General features: G+C 33.4%; 1 long non-coding RNA gene across 1 annotated transcript in view; it reads right to left on the bottom strand.

The window, feature by feature from the left end:
- Positions 1 to 234: 234 nt before the first annotated feature.
- The window catches only part of LOC115939861 (uncharacterized), a 27,277-nt gene continuing 9,675 nt past the window's right edge, over positions 235 to 17,836 (bottom strand). The window contains exons 2-3 of the long non-coding RNA XR_004074636.2: positions 1,031 to 1,146; positions 235 to 712 (exon numbers count right to left, since the gene is read on the bottom strand). This is a non-coding gene — a long non-coding RNA (uncharacterized LOC115939861). The remainder of the gene's footprint in view (positions 713 to 1,030; positions 1,147 to 17,836) is intronic.

The following is a 17,836-nucleotide window of genomic DNA, read 5'->3' as shown; positions in this document are numbered from 1 at the left end:
TCTAATGTTTGTTTTTTTTAATAAACCACAAGGATGAATTAAGAGAAATTGTACATAAAACATATTACAAATAGAGGCATCTGTTTATCAACCACTTTCCTATACCTCAGTATTAATGACTGCTATCTTTAAAGGGGCAAATACATAATTTGGAATTGTTTTTATCATATGCCAATAACACCTAACAATCAAGATAAACACCTCTTATAATTGAGTAAACTTTTAAAAAAATAGATAAAACAAGAACTAAACATTCTCATATTTCACTTGGACATTCAGAATTTTAAAATAAAAATACTTTCAGTGGAAATGTATCCCCTTAGTTTTTATAGCTTACTATATTAAGTCCAATTGCCTATATCTGAATCTGAGCCTTACCATTTACTAAAGACAGAACCGTTGGGAATTTTTAACCTTTCTAAGCCCTAGTCACTTTATTTATAAAATTACATCATATGGGTTTTTTTTTTTGAGAATTAGAAGAGATTTTATATGTATAAAATGCCTGACAAATTGCAAAAGCTCTATAAGTATTATTTTCATTATATGGATTTAATTTTAATAGTATAATGATTTCTCTTGTAATTCTCTGCTGAAAACATGCAAATAAAAATCTTCTCAAGAACACTTACTCTTTGATCCTTCGGGGGCATCCAGCTTTTTATGAGATAGAAAGAATCTTCTGTCCTTGGAGAAGTCCTTCAAGTAGTACCTAAGTGTCAGTCAAATGGCAGTTATCATACATCTATTATAGTTAATGCCTTTCAAGATATTACCCTCTCACAAGCCCGAGGACTGTAATTATTTGGAAATAGATATTTTCCTTAAAATTGGTGTGCTTTAACCTGTTTGAAAGCAGGAGGTCAAGGAATATTTAAATTATAGTCTATATTTCCTTCTTACTCAGAGTTCAAAGTGTTTTAAATGAATATTTCGATTACATAGGTCTTCTTAGGCTTCAAAAATAATAGAAAAAATGTCATTTGGGTTACTTTTTACCCAATCATAACTTTATCATCTGTCAACTCACCAAGGCCCTTCTGGAAGTGTTGGCACAGAAGTCTGGACACTCAGGGCTCTCATTTTTCTGGTTGGCTTCTGGCTCTTTGACTCATTCTCACGTCTGTGTATTCTAACAGCAGAACACTGGGACATATTGTTTGTATAAATGTTAGCAAAGTGAAATTCAGTCCCACAAATAATCCTATATAAAAACTCTCCAACATTTTATTTCTAAAACTACCTCAACATCTTTACTAACTTTTCATGATTACCAAAAGGCATAGTGGGGATTACTTTTCCAATGAAACACTATTTAAAAAAATCCATTATAAAGTCACAATCTTTAACAAGTTTAGGGTTATGATAAGAGTTTAAAAATAAAATATGAACTCATAACTTACACTATATCATAGTAAAGAGATGTGGACTATTGGCAGTTTGAAATCAATTTGTTCTATTTGACCAGAATGTAGATCATGAGACAAATAAATAGAATTACACACAGTGTGCACAAATAGAAGTTGCACTGCCCAGCCAAATAAACGTCATTTTATGTTCATGAGGCAGGAAGTGGGGAACTGGGGATGCTTGTTAGGTACTGATTTTTGCAGACTCACACATCTGAATAATGATCTTAGTTAATAGCATTACCTAATAAAAGAGCACAGAGACAGCTATGCTGCTTAGATTGCCAGAAGAAGTAAAAAGTAGAAAAGAAGCTGGAGCCTACTTGTGCCTTTTTGTATGTATACAATAAAGTAGCAGGAGTTCAAAGTAATGTCAACAAAATGTTGAGCCATAGGCCTCTTCCCAAATATAAGGCATGGTGTAAAATGTTTAAATGTGTATACTTATTGGGAGAAATTTGTCTAACCTTCTTATTTTAAATCTGTCTAGTTCACATAACAGAGAACATATGTAACTCCATACCTGATTTTTTCACTTTATTTCTGAGATTATCTCTTGATAGCTTAGTTAGATACATTATCCAAAAATCACATAATTGTTGTGTCTACTATGAACTGGAACAAGTGGCAAAGAAGTGCATACAAAAATCAGGATACCAGCTTCACAGAGCTTTGTAATAGGAAAACAGAACTATAATCAAATAAACACACATACTGTATATTTATTTTACAAACTTTTGTAAAAGTTTATAATTTTTAAATCATATTTATAAAAGATATTAACTTAATTATTTCATTGCTGACTCTAAGTTTTCATATTTGTGCCAATCTAGAGATTCTTTGCAGATAGATTTCTCCCTCTCTTCCTTCCTCCCCCCTTGTGCTTTTCTTTCCTATAAATTAATTCAGACTCAGAACATACATACCAACATTGTTATTTTCAATGTCTTCATTACATTGCACTTATGGATCTAAAATAATGACTTGAATTATTTCCCTAAAAATGGATAAATGAATATTTATGATATTTTTACTATTTGTAGTAATGTCCCATGGAACATATATGTTGTATGAGTATGTGAATTCTAGTGCATTGTATGAGCATCTTCACAGGATAAATTTCCAGAAATAAAATCGCTGATTCAAAAAGTACATTTTAAATTTGGTGGTTGTGTTAAAATGCCTCACCTTGAAAAAAGTTTATGTCAATTTACACAGCAGTATTAGAGTATAAGAATACCTGTCAAACTGAAATCTTCCTTCATTAATCCATTTATTCATTTATTCAAGAAATATTTATTGCATATTCACAATATGCCAGGCACTATTATAGCTAATGGGTTATCACAGGGAAACAGCCAAGAAAAGCTGCTTCCATATCAGAAGCTTACATTGTAACAAATAATTAATGAGGCTTGTCCCAAAATACTTGATTTTATGATAGCCTTCTGTCCCAAAAAAAAAAAAATTGGATTTTGAGAAAAAAGTCCTCTGAGTTTTGCAATGGTGTTCAAATAGATAATATATCCTGGTGAGAACTGAAAATACACAAGATTTATTTACAAAATAACAGTCTATTTAATTACTAGAAGGCATTATAATTATCTCACATATTTTTGCAAAACATCAAAAGGTTAAGGAGAAAATTATACTCCCTTTAGGGCCACAATTTGGCATTTTAGCAGCAGAATGCAATTCTAGATCACTGTACCCTTAAACATTCTCTTATGATTCCATTTGCTTTCTTTTCACATTGCACAGTAAAACTTTGTATTATTTTAATCATTATTGTATTTCCCAATATTTTCACATTACATAAAAATCTTATGGAGATAAATTTGAGCAATTAGTTTCAAATGTTTAATACTAACTTATGAATTAGAAACCCATGCACCAGGTTACAATACATGCTACATAAAAGATATATAAAGTAAACTAAGTGTTCTTTCCATCCCAGACCCACAGCCATCCTGGTGGCAGCCTTCACTGTATTTCTTGTGCATACTTCAAGAAATAGTCTAGGCAAATGCACCGAAACATAAAGTATACATATAATTTATTGACCAAACTGAGACACTTTTAAAAGTGAGAGGGTGTGCAAGTACTAATTACGCTAGGACAATAGGTGAAAATTAGAAGTATACTGGGCAAACTGAAATATATGGTCACCCTATCTATGCATCACATATACTGGGGTAAATATATAATTTAATTTGACCTATAAGGCGGCATAGTGCACACTCCTTTTCACCTCCTTTTTCTCACATAATGGTATATTTTGGTATATATTTCCAGATGATTATACATAAAATTACTAATCCTTTATAGTGACTACAGAGACACATCATTATTTCCCCTGTTGACATTTAGATGATTTCCATTCTTTTACTATTACAAACAATATTAAACATCCTTAAATATATATACATGTCATTTCGCTTATATGTAAGTATATCTTTGTAATAAATTGTTAGAGTTAGAACTGTTGAGTTAAAAGCCATGTGTTCTTAAAAATTTTGATGGACATTGCCAAACTATCATCTTGAAAAAGTTCTATCAGCAATATATGAGTTCTCTTATTTACTCAAATGATTGCCAATACAGTGAATTATTACAATTTGGCATACATGTTAAGTTTGTTAATATTTTAAAAATGATGTCTTGTTAATTTTTATTTTCATTTGTATGTAACTTTCATTTAAGGCATTTTAATTTCCTCGTGCCCATTTTTCTTTGAAATTATTGATTTTTGCCCTATTGATTTATAAGAGATATTAGTCATTTTACACTGATATGAATTCTCACCCATTCAGACATATGCACTGAGTAATCAACACCTACATTTCAATCACATCCTTATTTTAGCAATGTTGATTTTTCATCAAAAGAAATTCAAAGATTTGGTTGCTGAGTCATTATGTAGGCACTGGAGACAAAACAAAATTATAATGGGGATGGGGCTTTTCTCAAATGAAAAACTCAACGATGAATGACTAGACATCTTCATACCTTTCACTCATGTGTATACCTAGTATTTATTTAGTAGGAACTTTGTAGCAGAGTGGCAGGTGATATAAGTAAAATCATGAGAAGATGGCTCTCAGATGGTTACTATTCAGCTATTGATAGGTTATGCCTTGGAAATAAATAAACCTCTAAATCTCAAAGGTTTTAAGTAAATAAATAAATAAACCTCTAAATCTCAAAGGAAATAAATAAACCTCTAAATCTCAAAGGTTTGAAGTAACAAAGGTTTATTTCTTGCTCATGTTACATAAAGGCTGTGGCAGCTGCAATTCAGCTGTCTCCACCCCAGTAGTCTTCTTTGGGTCTTTTTTATTCTAGCAACCAGGCAAAGGTTATATTTGGAGCACGCTATACTCATGGCCAAAGGAAAAAGGAGAAGTGCTGAACCATACTGTCACTCTTAAACCTTCTTCTCATTGGTATATTCAGACTTCTTCACATATTCTACTAGCAGAGAAATAAGACCAGAAGTCAGTGGGCTGAGGGCATATACCCCTTCCATAGAGAGGTACTGTACCTCACATGGTAATGGACAGGGTTATATAATCCTGTTACAGCAAGTGATTGGAAAGAGTATTGCAATCTACCACAGGCAATGCTTTGGCCACAATTGTTCATTTTCCTCCTTTCTTTTTTTTTTTTTTTTTAAGATTTTATTTATTTATTTGACAGAGAGAGACACAGTGAGAGAGGAACACAAGCAGGGGGAGTGGAGGGGGGAGAGGCAGGCTTCCCGCCAAGCGGGGAGCCCGATGCGGGGCTCGATCCCAGAATGCTGGGATCATGACCTGAGTCGAAGGCAGGTGGTTAACGACTGAGCCACCCAGGCGCCCCATTTTCCTCCTTTCTATAGGTAAAATATCCTCTTCTCCTTTCTAAGGAGTTACCAAAAAGTCCTATCAAATTACAGAATAAGGCTCAAAGTCCAGGATCTTGATATAGACTTGGTATTTGTTCCAGATGTAAATCTTCCTGATTCAAAGACTTAAGTTTGAAAAAGTCAGGTTATCTGCACACACACACCTCCAACACATACACCCTATATAATAGTATAATAGGGACCAATTAATCACACTGTCCTTTTTCAAATAGAAGACTTGGAGACACAAAGCAGTTGATGTTCCATAACAATGCTAAATTTGGGGGATAGGGAATATTTTTAATTAACTAACTCACCTTATCTACTCCTTGAAAGTAGCCCAAACTAATAGTTCTCCATAAGCCCTTACTTCTGCCCATTATTCTCTTAAGCCATATATGAAAATTGCATTGAAGAATATGCTCACTTCATCCCACCTTCAGCTTGTGGAATATTAGGTACTCAAATATCATCTTAAGTTTTCCATGGTCTTTCTCTTTTGACTGAAGGTGCTGTGGATCTTTAATGACTGAGATGAATTTTTTCTACTTCCTTCCAGTCAGCTCCACATGTCGAGAGTTCAAACCTACAATTCTTTTAAAGATGGGTCTCTTTCTTTACTGCATATTTAAATTTGTGAAGCCATTTTATATCGAAGTTGAGACACTAACCACCCTTCTAACTTTCAAAGAATAGACTAGTTGTTCTATAAAGATGAAGGGGGGTAGAAACCATGGTAGGTGGAATCAGAATTTTTCAGCAGTAGAGTGTCTTTAAACCACACATGATCCTTACCTCCCCAACTATACATGCAATCATCATCATCAGGGACTCAAGAGTTTGTCTTTAGAAAACAGCTTGAATTCCAAATATATGTCAGAATAGCAATGAGAAGAAGAAACTAGAAGTAGCAGCTCAAAAAGGGAACTTACATACCTAGATATGATAGTTCTCTAAGAAGTAGTTTCAGGGAGTATTATTTAAAAATCAGTAATTTAAAAGCTGTAAATATTGATTCCTTTGCTTCTTTGTATTTTCTAATACTTGGAGGCATAGTATTACGTTAGATGCTCTTGTAACATCAGTTTTTAGGCATGTAAGCACCATTTGTTAATGGAGTCCTCCAAAATGAGAAAAAGAGGAAATAAATCCATAGCTAAGGATTTTTCTCTTGTAATATTTTGGCTAGCAAATATTCTTTCTCAAGAAGAAATTCTAAGGGGATAATGTTGTATATCAGTATCTATCATATTAAACAACTGAGAAAGAAAATCATTCCTGCATCATAAATAAGATGAAATGTATTTCTTGATGGCATTTTTTTTAACTAAAATTAAAATCACTATACATTTCCTTCTCTTCCCTCTATCAATATTTATTGACTGGTTTACTCTTTGACAGCAACTGTGCTATTCACTTAAGATGAGAAATGCAAAATTCCTTATACAATCTGGAGTAAAATAAGAATGACTAAACAAGCAGTACCCAAACACATTAGTCAGGAATAAGCTGAGTGCTAAATGAAGAGACAAGAAAGCGCTTCTGAGGAGAATTCACAGAGGAGATATCTAATAGAGTCTTTTTTTTTTTAAAGAGGAATTGGGTGAGGGGCAGTGGGAGAGGAAGAGAGAGAATCTTAAGCAGGCTCCATACTCAGCACCAAACCCAACACGGGGCTCTCACGACCCTGAGATCATGACCTGAGCTGAAATCAAGAGTCAGAGGCTTAACCAACTGAGACACCCAGGCGCCCCCCAACCCCAATAGAGTCTTAAAAAATGAAAAGTAAGATACTGTGAGTGGAGATGACACCAATGCAAACACAATGAGCATGAAAAAATAAGGACATTGAAAACATATTTGCATACCTGAAGTCTAACTTTGAACTAGTGAGAACTGAGTCCTAGACTTTCAACTAGTGAGACCTGAGTCCTAGTCAGCCCTATAAAATATACTGAGACTAAAACTAGTCTTCAGTCTCTCACGCACAATCTTTATTTATTTATTTGTTTGTTTGCTTATTTATTTTATTTTTCCTAAGTAAGGTATGATCAGATGAGGGATTTAAAACAATAAACCTGACAGGACTGGGAAATGGATTGGCATAGGGTGATATTAAAGCAGGAAGATGAAGCTATTATAAGTGACACAAACACTCACAGGTCTGAAATAAGACCTTGGCCATTTTCTTTCAAAAATCACTTTTTTGAAATATTTTAGGCATTTTTTTCAATAAAGGAATTATTTCTCCCAATTTCACTACAAACGTTAATATAGCTTTTGGCTTCTACCATAATTCTGGAAAAAAAAAACCCACAAAAACTAAAGTTTCAACGTTACTTTTACTTGAAATATGCCATAGTCAAATGTACAATCATTTTAATAGAGCATAATGGATAGATACAAATGCACAGCTTCTTTAATTTCTATGAGGAGAATGGACGAATGTTTTGAATGTTTTACATAAAGTATTAACCCACCAAGCAGAGAGTTACTATTTTTCATTCACATCACCATTCCTATTTAAGGAGACAAGATAAGATGGAGAAAAATTTACTGAAAATTATCTATTTAAGCAGGGACCTAACCCAGTGATTTTACTCTCTAATAAATACTACTCCATATAAGGGCTGTCACTATATCATGTACCAGGCAGCAAGTTTTACTGAGCCAAACTAATTAGCAATAAATCTGCCAGAATCTACTCAAAATATTCTCCTAATTAACCAGAATAGGAATAAATGAATTGAAAAATGTTATTATCCCACGAAAGAAATATTATCAGTTTCTGGAGTTACTTAACTGATTTGTCGGTCTTTATCCTGGCATACCCATCAGTCTTTGCCTTTCAAATCTGTTAAAAATATTCTGATTACCTGGGATGAAGTATTATAAAAAGCTTTCTAGGAGCACCAAATAATTGTGATTCTTAGCTGGCTTATATTTATTTGTTCAAGCACACTTGATTCTAGTAATATAATTCACCTCTCTACTCATACACTAAAATAGTAACCTCTGTCGTTCCTTAATATTTAAATGACTTCTGTTCTTTTAGAGTACTTTCATTTACTTTTTATTGTTTTGGCCTCTCTATAATTTCTTTTGATCTCTTCTTCAACAATTTCCAGTGACTATTTCCAGAACACTTACAACAAAATTTTAAATGCCCTTTAAGTATGACAATTAAGCTTCATTAAGGCATAAAAATCTAAATCTTAACACCAATGATCAGCATTTAATGAAACAAAGACAACCTTCCATTTGAAGATAAACTGACTTTATTTCTTTTCCAGGCTGAGGATCCAACAGTCTGCCTTTGGTAGGAATTGACTTAATATTTGTAACTTCATTGCTTTATTCTGTGCTTCTAAGGGCTTACATCATGCTTTTTTTCTAAACCTCTGAAGGAAATGTGTTTTAAATCCCCATGATTTTTCCAAAATGGAGAGTATGGAAAAGGACGGAAAGTATAACTACACTGGAGAAACATGGCAAACACCACCCCAGATGGGTGATCAAGGCTAATAACTTCAGTGAAAAATTATTTTGATTTTACATATCTTTGATATATGTGAGAAGAATGGCACTTCATCTTTGTAGGCTTCTCCCTAAAGCCATGTACCCCCGGTGTAAACACAGAAAAACAAAATGAAAAAAAAAAAACAAAAAAAAAATGAGAAAAACTCAAACTGAGAGCTAGTCTACAAAAAACTTGACCAGTATTCAAACATATCAACATCATCATAACCAAGGAGGTTTGAGAAACTGTCACAGAACAGAGGAAGCTAAACAAACATAATGATTAAATGTAATGTGGTGCCCATCCTGGAATAGAAAAAGGGCATTAGCAAAAAACTAGGGAAATACAAATAAAGGGTGGGGTTTAGTTAATGGCAATATTACCAATGTTGGTGATTAGTTTTGACAAATGTACTGGGGCGAATATAAGATGTTAACTGGGTTAGGGGTATTAAAGAATTTTGTATACTATCTTTGCAAATTTTCTGTAAACCTAATACAATTCTAAAAATGTTTTATTTTAAATTTTTTTCTTAAGACACCAAATCAAGGGGCGCCTGGGTGGCTCAGTTGGTTAAGCGACTGCCTTCGGCTCAGGTACTGATCCTGGAGTCCCGGGATCGAGTCCCGCATCGGGCTCCCTGCTCGGCAGGGAGTCTGCTTCTCCCTCTGACCCTCCTCCCTCTCATGCTCTCTGTCTCTCATTCTCTCTGTCTCAAATAAATAAATAAATAAAAAATCTTTAAAAAAAAAAAGACACCAAATCAATAACAATGTAATACTGAAAACAGGCAAAACAGCCTCACATGTGTACCTGACAAATAGTATATTGATTATTAACAGGACTCCCACATGCATTTTATACTACGAAATATTTTGTACTATGGATTTACACCTTCTGAGTTAAGCTGTAATCAAATGGTAAGGGGAACACTTTGTCAAAATTACTCTTGACAATCTGTTAAACAACCACAAAATATAGAACATATTGTCTTATGTATACAACATTCATTATAGAGAATTATATCAGTTCTTGTAAATTCTTCATAGTCAACATTTCTCCATGGTCCCTTTCCTAATAAATATAATCCTTCAATTTAATTTTCCAACTCCTAACCACATGCACAAACAGTGTTACTCATTTCTTTCTCAATGATCTGGAAACTCTTTGGAGAATCTCCACTCTCCTTTCAAAGACATTAAAATATGGATTGATAACTTAAGATTTTATTGTGTTTCTTCTCAGATGCTGAATCATCATCTCTAAATTATTATTTCTTGACGGTTCAAATGAGTTCTACCAGGTACACGTGTGACTCCACTGTTGTTCAGGATGTTGAATGCTTTTATTAATATTTATACTTCTCATGATCAAAAGGTTAAATATTTTATTTAGGTAGGAAAGGGCTAGGTATTGATATATTTAATTGGAATAAAATCAGTGAACTATATTTAAAGAAAAAGTCATCTAAATATGGAAATTAGCAAATCATAGATGATCATCAAATTAATGTTTGGTCACTTTAAAAATTAACCTTTGAGGCAATTACTTCTAATCCTGATGTTGCTATTGTGCCATTAAAAGACATACCATTGGGCACCTGGGTGGCTCAGTTGGTTAAGCGACTGCCTTCGGCTCAGGTCATGATCCTGGAGTCCCGGGATCAAGTCCCGCATCGGGCTCCCTGCTCGGCAGGGAGTCTGCTTCTCCCTCTGACCCTCCTCCCTCTCATGCTGTCTCTCATTCTCTCTGTCTCAAATAAATAAATAAAATCTTTAAATAAATAAATAAATAAATAAAAGACATACCATTATTTTGATAAGTGATGTTTGCTATTACTTGTATTGACACTGAATTTAAAATCCAATGTTAAAATACCTAAAATCCTTGATTAAAAAAAGCTTAGTTGGTTAAGCATCTGCCTTTGGCTCAGGTTGTGATCCCAGGGTCCTAGGATGGAGCCCAGTGTCTGGCTCCCTGCTCAGCAGGGACTCTGTTTCTCCCTCTCCCCCTCCCCTTCCCCCTGCTCTCTCACTCTCTCTCAAATAAATAAATAAAATCTTTAAAAAAATCTTTAAAAAAATAAATAAAATAAAAAATAAAAAATAAATAAAAATAAAATTACTGATCAAGTAATAAAGAAAAATTAACCAGAAAAAGTCCAATTGCTTATTCAATTTCAATAAATAAAAGAATAATCAAAAAGTTCATCTATTGGTAAAGATTTTATCTAAGTTATATGAAGTAAAGAGGTAGCAAATAGAATGGGCAAATTTAGTGTTGTTCATGAAATGTTTCTTACTCCTGACCCTTCAGGCACTTAGTACACTTCCTTGACCCTCATCATTGCATGGATCTAATTGAGAAGTTTCCACCAACAAATAGCATTATGTAAATGATTGTAACACTTCTTGGTTAATATTTAACTGGTTGGACAAATCTCCAGACCTTTGTTTTTCCTCTGGCAGTGTGACCAACAATGGTCTAAACTGCGTTTGCCCCATTAGCCTGGGTTCACTTGTCACTCTGAAGTTCCAAAGAATGCAGTTCCTCTGTTGACTAGGTTATGTTTTTGCATGAGAAAACAAGCAGAAAATACAAAATACAAAACACAAAGCAAATGTGCAGTCAAAGTCACTGAGAACTGAGAATCCCTGGTTACCAGATCATAACTTTTTCTTAAACAGTGACAATGCTGTTTTTTAAAATGAGAGGACACCATATAATTTTAGCTCCAGAGATTTGCTACTTTAACTACATTCTCTGAATAAACTAATTAAATAATTCCCATTTTCCTTCACAATGGATTGCATGTACATAAAGAAATAATAAAAAAAATTGTTTTAAGCATGAAAAGTAGACATTTAGTTTTAAGACATTAGAGATAATTTTCCAATTACAGTATTATCACACCCTACACTAAAGACCAGCATTAAGCTAACACCAAGATTTCTCCAGGTAAAATTAAGAGCATTTAAAATACCTGAAGAACTAGGACTCATGTGTATGCCATGAGTATCAAACACAGTGTTTACTTTGAAGGAATGTTCAGTGAATGTTTCTCCACTGCCAAAATCCTTCCTGCCTCATCTTTATTTATCCATACTATTTACCCATGGTGAGATTCCTGACAGTCCACATCTTACCCATCTTTAAAGACAAGGACACCTATCATCTCATCAGATTTGAAAATGCTAATGTGAATGTGATGAAAATGTGAACACTACAAGTACACACTAGTTCACTATTTGGGAACATTTTTTCAAACTAGTCTGAAACTAGATATGTACACCATTAATAGAATGGGTATAGTTTTCTTATATTCACGCAATATAAAACTACATTATAAAACATAGAGGAAAAAAACTTCCTTCTACTTCTTGAGTTCTGTAGCTGGGCCTGAGAATTAAACTTACGTAAAATAGATTAACAGAAAAAAAGCATATAAATTTTAGTATTTTTATGTGAACAAATGAGTCTTCATGAACAAGACATTAGGACCAAGAGCTTATGTACATTTTTAAATTTGTGGAGAAATGAAATGATAAATTTGTGAGAGAAATGATAAATTTGTGGAGAAATGAAAAGACAAAGATATCTGGACTACGGGCAGTAAATTGTGACAAAGTGACTAGGAAATATATAGGTGAAATTAATAGAAAATAGGGTCATTTTAAGGTTTGTTTGAATAGGTAGATTTTGCATCATTTCTCAGTCTCTAGTGATAAGAATTTTCTTTTCCTGGCCCAGAAAGGGCACCTTTCTCATGGTTAATTTTATGATCTGCTTTTAGGTAGAAAGGGGGAGGTCAGAGAGCTCTTCCGGTATCTGCTATGTCTCCGGTGCCTTCAGCTCAAAAAATTCAATATGCCACAGTAGCGTATTTTGGGGATAAGATGTTTTGAATCCCCTCAAAAATCAATGGACAGTGTGATGGTTAATTTTATGTGTCAGTTTGATGGCTGGAGATGCCCAGATTTCTGATAAAACATTTCTGGGTGTGTCTCTGAAGATTTTTCTGGAATACATTAGCATTTGAATTAGTACACTGGGTAAAGAAGATCACCAATGCTAGAGGCATCATCTAATCCTTTGAGGGCCTGAATAGAACAAAGAGCAGAGGAAGGGTTAACTTTCTGGCTGCCTGAGCTGGGACATCTATCTTTTGCCCTCAGAAGCCAGCATTCCTAGTTCTAGGGCCTTTGGATTCAAACAAGGACTAACACCATTGGCTGTCCTAGTCTCTGGCCTTTGGACTAGGACTGAATTACACCACCTGCTTTTCTGGTTCTCCAGCTTGCAGGCTGCAGATTGTGGGACCTCTCAGCCTTCATAACAGTGTGTGCCAATTCCTGTCATAAATCTCTCTCTCTCTCTTATTTCCTATCTCTTTCATTTCATATTGTTGCATACTGCCTATATTAAAGTTCTCCAGAAAACAAAACCAGTGTGTGTGTGTGTGTGTGTGTGTGTAGAGACACACAGACAGAAGAGAGAAAGAGATCCTATTGTTTTTGTTTCTCTGGAGAACTCTAATACAGTCAGTATACAACAATATAAAATAAGCTGGCAATATTTTGCATAGGAAGCAAAGCACACAATTTTATATATTGTCGGCTAATTTATTTAAAGTTCAAGACCAGGCAAGCTAAAATTCAAGACCAGGCAAACTAAAACAATGTTGTTAATTGATAAATACATAGTAAAATAAAAAGCAAGATCAGGAGAGTGATCATTTTTGCAGGAAGGAGTATTTTGGGATAGGGGCATGCAGATGCTTCAAGGGCTAGAAATGATCTTTTTTTTTGAAGGTGATGGTTATATGGATATTCATTAATACTTACATAAATGACACATATATTTTATATATTGTGTTTATAGTTTATCTCACAATAGTAAAAATCAACCAACTTGAATTGTATATAATGTAGGGTAGAACAACAACAACAAAAAGGGTGGAAGGAAGTAGAAAAATAACTATGAATATAGAAAAATTTATTGGTTTATTTTCCCAGGACCTCAATAAAACATCTATTAGCTAAATATTCCTTGGCATAGTTCAAATTTATAGAGGGCTTAACAAATGAAATTGACTTCTATAATAAAGAGACAAGATACCTGAAGAGCCACAGCACAGACAGCTTAATTGGTTTCATTAAGATTTTGACTATATTGGCATATATAGTTATGTAATGTGGCATATGATACTCAGACTATCAGGCTAGTAAATGACTTCAGAATTGACTGTGGCTTTTGGAAATTAGGTGATTAGCAATTTAAGAGCAAATGGAAATAAAAGAAAAGAAAATGGAAAAGAAATAAAGGAGCACTTGGGGAAATTTTGTGTAGTCATTGTAAGATATTAATCTTTGTCATATTATTTTTTTTCTTAGATTATGCTCCCCATTTAAAAAAATTAATTTAAACATTGTAGAAGAATTCAAATACTCATTTATGTACTATCCATAAAAGGCTTTTTATTCTTTTTTATAGAGCTGAAAGTACAGGTAATCTCCTTATCTTAGTTTTATAGATGTTGTTCCATATATAGTCAGTGCCTACCTCCCAAAGTCTTCTTTAAGAATCAATGAGTTTATTCCTAAATTAAAACACAATCTTTAAGTTAAAATTCAAAATGACATTTTAAGCCCATTTGGCTTTTTTCACCACTTTTGCCACTAGAAGTTGTAAATTTTCTACTACATAACTATTTCTAAAGGAAGAAGGCATTATACTTACATGCCCTTTGCAGAGCATAAACTGAAAAAAAAAGCATACCTTGTATGTAGCACATATAGTACATTTTGTATGTATTGCTCTCAATCTCCTATGTGTCCTCTCAGCCAATAATGCATATTAGCATGTATGGGCTGTGGTGATTTTTTTCCAACAGTTAAATCAATACTGGTCCTATTGATTAGGAAAAATGTTCACACACACACACACCTATATATAAATGGAGAGATATTGTTAAGCAATATGGCAGAATAAATACTCCAAATAACCTCCCTCTAAAAGACACTTAGAATGCTCTCTTTAGGACTTAGGAAAAGACACTTAGGTGGAAAACATTATAAATATCCCCTCAAGTTATATGAATGTGTTCACAAGCAAGTAAACAAAATCCCAGATGCCAAAAATGAAGAGGAAATCAAAACCAAAGTAGTTAATTGGAAGTACATGTGTGGGGAACCTGAAAATCTTCTTTAATCTTTGTGTTCAAAAATTTGGATCTTCATGGCTGTATGGATACAGAAATTGAGGCCTTGGGGATCCATGAAAATGACAAGTCAGAACTGAAATGACAGAATAATGCCAGCAGAGAGGGATCTACTGCCAATAGTGGGATATAACAAGAAAAATCATGTGCTTATCCTGAGCTCCAGTTGGAAAATACCTACCCATGAACCTGAGATTAACGGTCTGCTCTTTCATGAGTTTATAATTTTGAAGATGCTTGTCAAGGAAGACCAAGACAACTTATTTGTATAATGACCCTCAACCATGACTGTATAAAATTCCTATATTTTAGGAATTTTATTTTATTTTATTTTAAGATTTTATTTATTTATTCATGAGAGACAGAGAGAGAGAGGCAGAGGGAGAAGCAGGCTCCCAAGGAGCAGAGAGCCCGATGCGGGACTCGATCCCAGGACCCTGGGATCATGACCTGAGCCGAAGGCAGTCGCTTAACCAACTGAGCCACCCAGGTGCCCTTAGGAATTTTATTTTTAAAGCTTAAAATATTTAAAAATATTTTTAAAGCTTAAAAATATTTATACAATATAAAATTTGTCAGCACAAAAATGAATGTTCTACAATGAAATAATGAGAAGACTTAGGCTCCCAGAATTTTCATATGATGGAATTTTGGAATAGAGAGTAGGAAATACATATTTTGAAATTTATTAGATAAAAATGAAAATAAAAATACGAGGACGATAATAACAGAAGTAAACCCCTAAAATGACTAAGTACATTATTTATCAAGTAAAACATCTTGAAATTACAAATATGATTATTTAAATTATATATTCAATGTATTAGATAAACAGCTTAGATATAGCTTAAGACTCTAATTAGCTCAAAAGAAAGATGGAAGAAATTACCTGGACTGGCACAGATAGAAGATTGATAAAAAATAAAAATTAAATACACAGAAGAGACAGAAAAGGTTTAAGAATGCTCATAGTAGGTCTAGAGAAATGGACAAGAAAATGGAGACAGTATTCAAAGAAATGATAGGTGATAGTTTTCCAGAATCAATGAAAGATGTAATAATCAAGATATAAAAAGCACAAAGAATCTGTAATGAATATTTATATACATGGTAATAAAACTTTAAGGCACCAAGGATAAAAATATTTTTTTAACTTTCAAGTATATAATATAGCATTATTAACTGTAATGACTATGCTGTACATTAGATCCCCAGAACTTATTCATGAAAGTTTATATACTTTGAGCAATATATCCCTAGTTCTCCCACCCTCAAGTCCCTGCTAACCACCATGCTAGTCTCTGTTCCTATGAGTTCTACATTTTATATTCTACGTATAGGTAATATAACACAGTATTTGCTTTCTCTGACTTATTTCACTTAGCATAATGCCCTCAAGGTCTATCCATGTTATTGCAAATGGCAGGTTTGCTTTCTTTCTCATGGCTGAATAATAGTCCATTGAATATATATACCATATCTTATTTGTCTATGCATCCTTTGATAGAAAATTAGGTTGTTTACATATCTTGACTATTGTAAATGTTACTGCAGTGAACATGGATATGCAGGTATCTCTTGAAGATTCTATTTTCATTTACTTTGGATATATATCCAGAAGTAGAATTGCTCTATCATATGTATTTCTATTTTTAAATTTTTTAAGAAACCTCCTTGTTGTTTTCCATAGTGGCTGTATCAAGGAAATGCTGGCCTTATAAAATAAGCATGGAGTATTCCCTCCTCTTCCATGCTTGAAAGAATTTGAGAAAAATTGGCATTGATTCTTTAAATGTTTCATAGAATTTACCAGTGAAGCTTTCTGGTATTAGGCTTTTCTTTGTTGGGAGGTTTGATTACTGAATAAATCTCTTTATTAGTAAGTAATCTATTCAGATTTTCTATTTCTTTATGATTTAGTCTTGTTAGGTCATTTCTTGGAATTTATCCATTTAGGTTGTCCATTTTGTAGGTATATAAGTGTTCACAGTCCCTTATAATTCATTTTTATTTCTGTGATATTAATTGTAATATTTCCTCTTTCATTTATTTGAATCCTCTTTTTTTCCCCTTCCTCAATCTATCTAAAGGTTTATTAATTTTGAACCAGCTCTTAGTTTTACTAATCTTTTCTATCATCCTTTTAGCCTCTTTATTTCCACTCTCATCTATTATTTCCTTTCTTCTACTAACTTGGGTTTTGTTATTCTTTTTCTAATTCCTTGAGGTATAAAGTTAATTTGTCTATTTGAGATTTTTCTTGTTTCTTGATGTAGGTTCTATGTCTTTTGATTGGAGAATTTTGTCCATTTACATAAGATGTTTATTGATATGTATGGGCTATTGCTATCTTGTAAGTTGTTTTCTGGCTGTTTTATAAAGCTTCTGTTACTTTCTCTTGACTTTTTCCTTTGTGATTTGATGATTTTCTATAGTGATATGCTGGGATTCTTTTCTCTTTATCTTCTGTGTCTACTACATGTTTTTGCTTTGTGGTTACCATTGTTTCTATAAAACTACTTATAACACTCTATTTTAGGCTGATAACTTTATTTTTTTTTTTAAATTTTATTATGTTACGTTAGTCACCATACATTACATCATTAGTTTTTGATGTAGTGTTCCATGATTCATTGTTTGTGTATAACACCCAGTGCTCCATTCAATATGTGCCCTCCTTAATACCCATCACTGGGCTAACCCATCCCCTCAACCCCCGTCCCCTCTAAAACCCTCAGTTTGTTTCTCAGAGTCCATAGTCTCTCATGGTTCATCTCCCCCTCTGACTTACCCCCCGTTCA

The sequence above is a fragment of the Leptonychotes weddellii genome, chromosome 7 (assembly GCF_054177405.1).
Source record: "Leptonychotes weddellii isolate Sample4059 chromosome 7, ASM5417740v2, whole genome shotgun sequence".
NCBI lineage: Eukaryota > Metazoa > Chordata > Mammalia > Carnivora > Phocidae > Leptonychotes > Leptonychotes weddellii.
The sequence above is the reverse complement of the archived record's forward strand: the minus strand, read 5'-3'. Positions and strand labels throughout refer to the sequence as shown.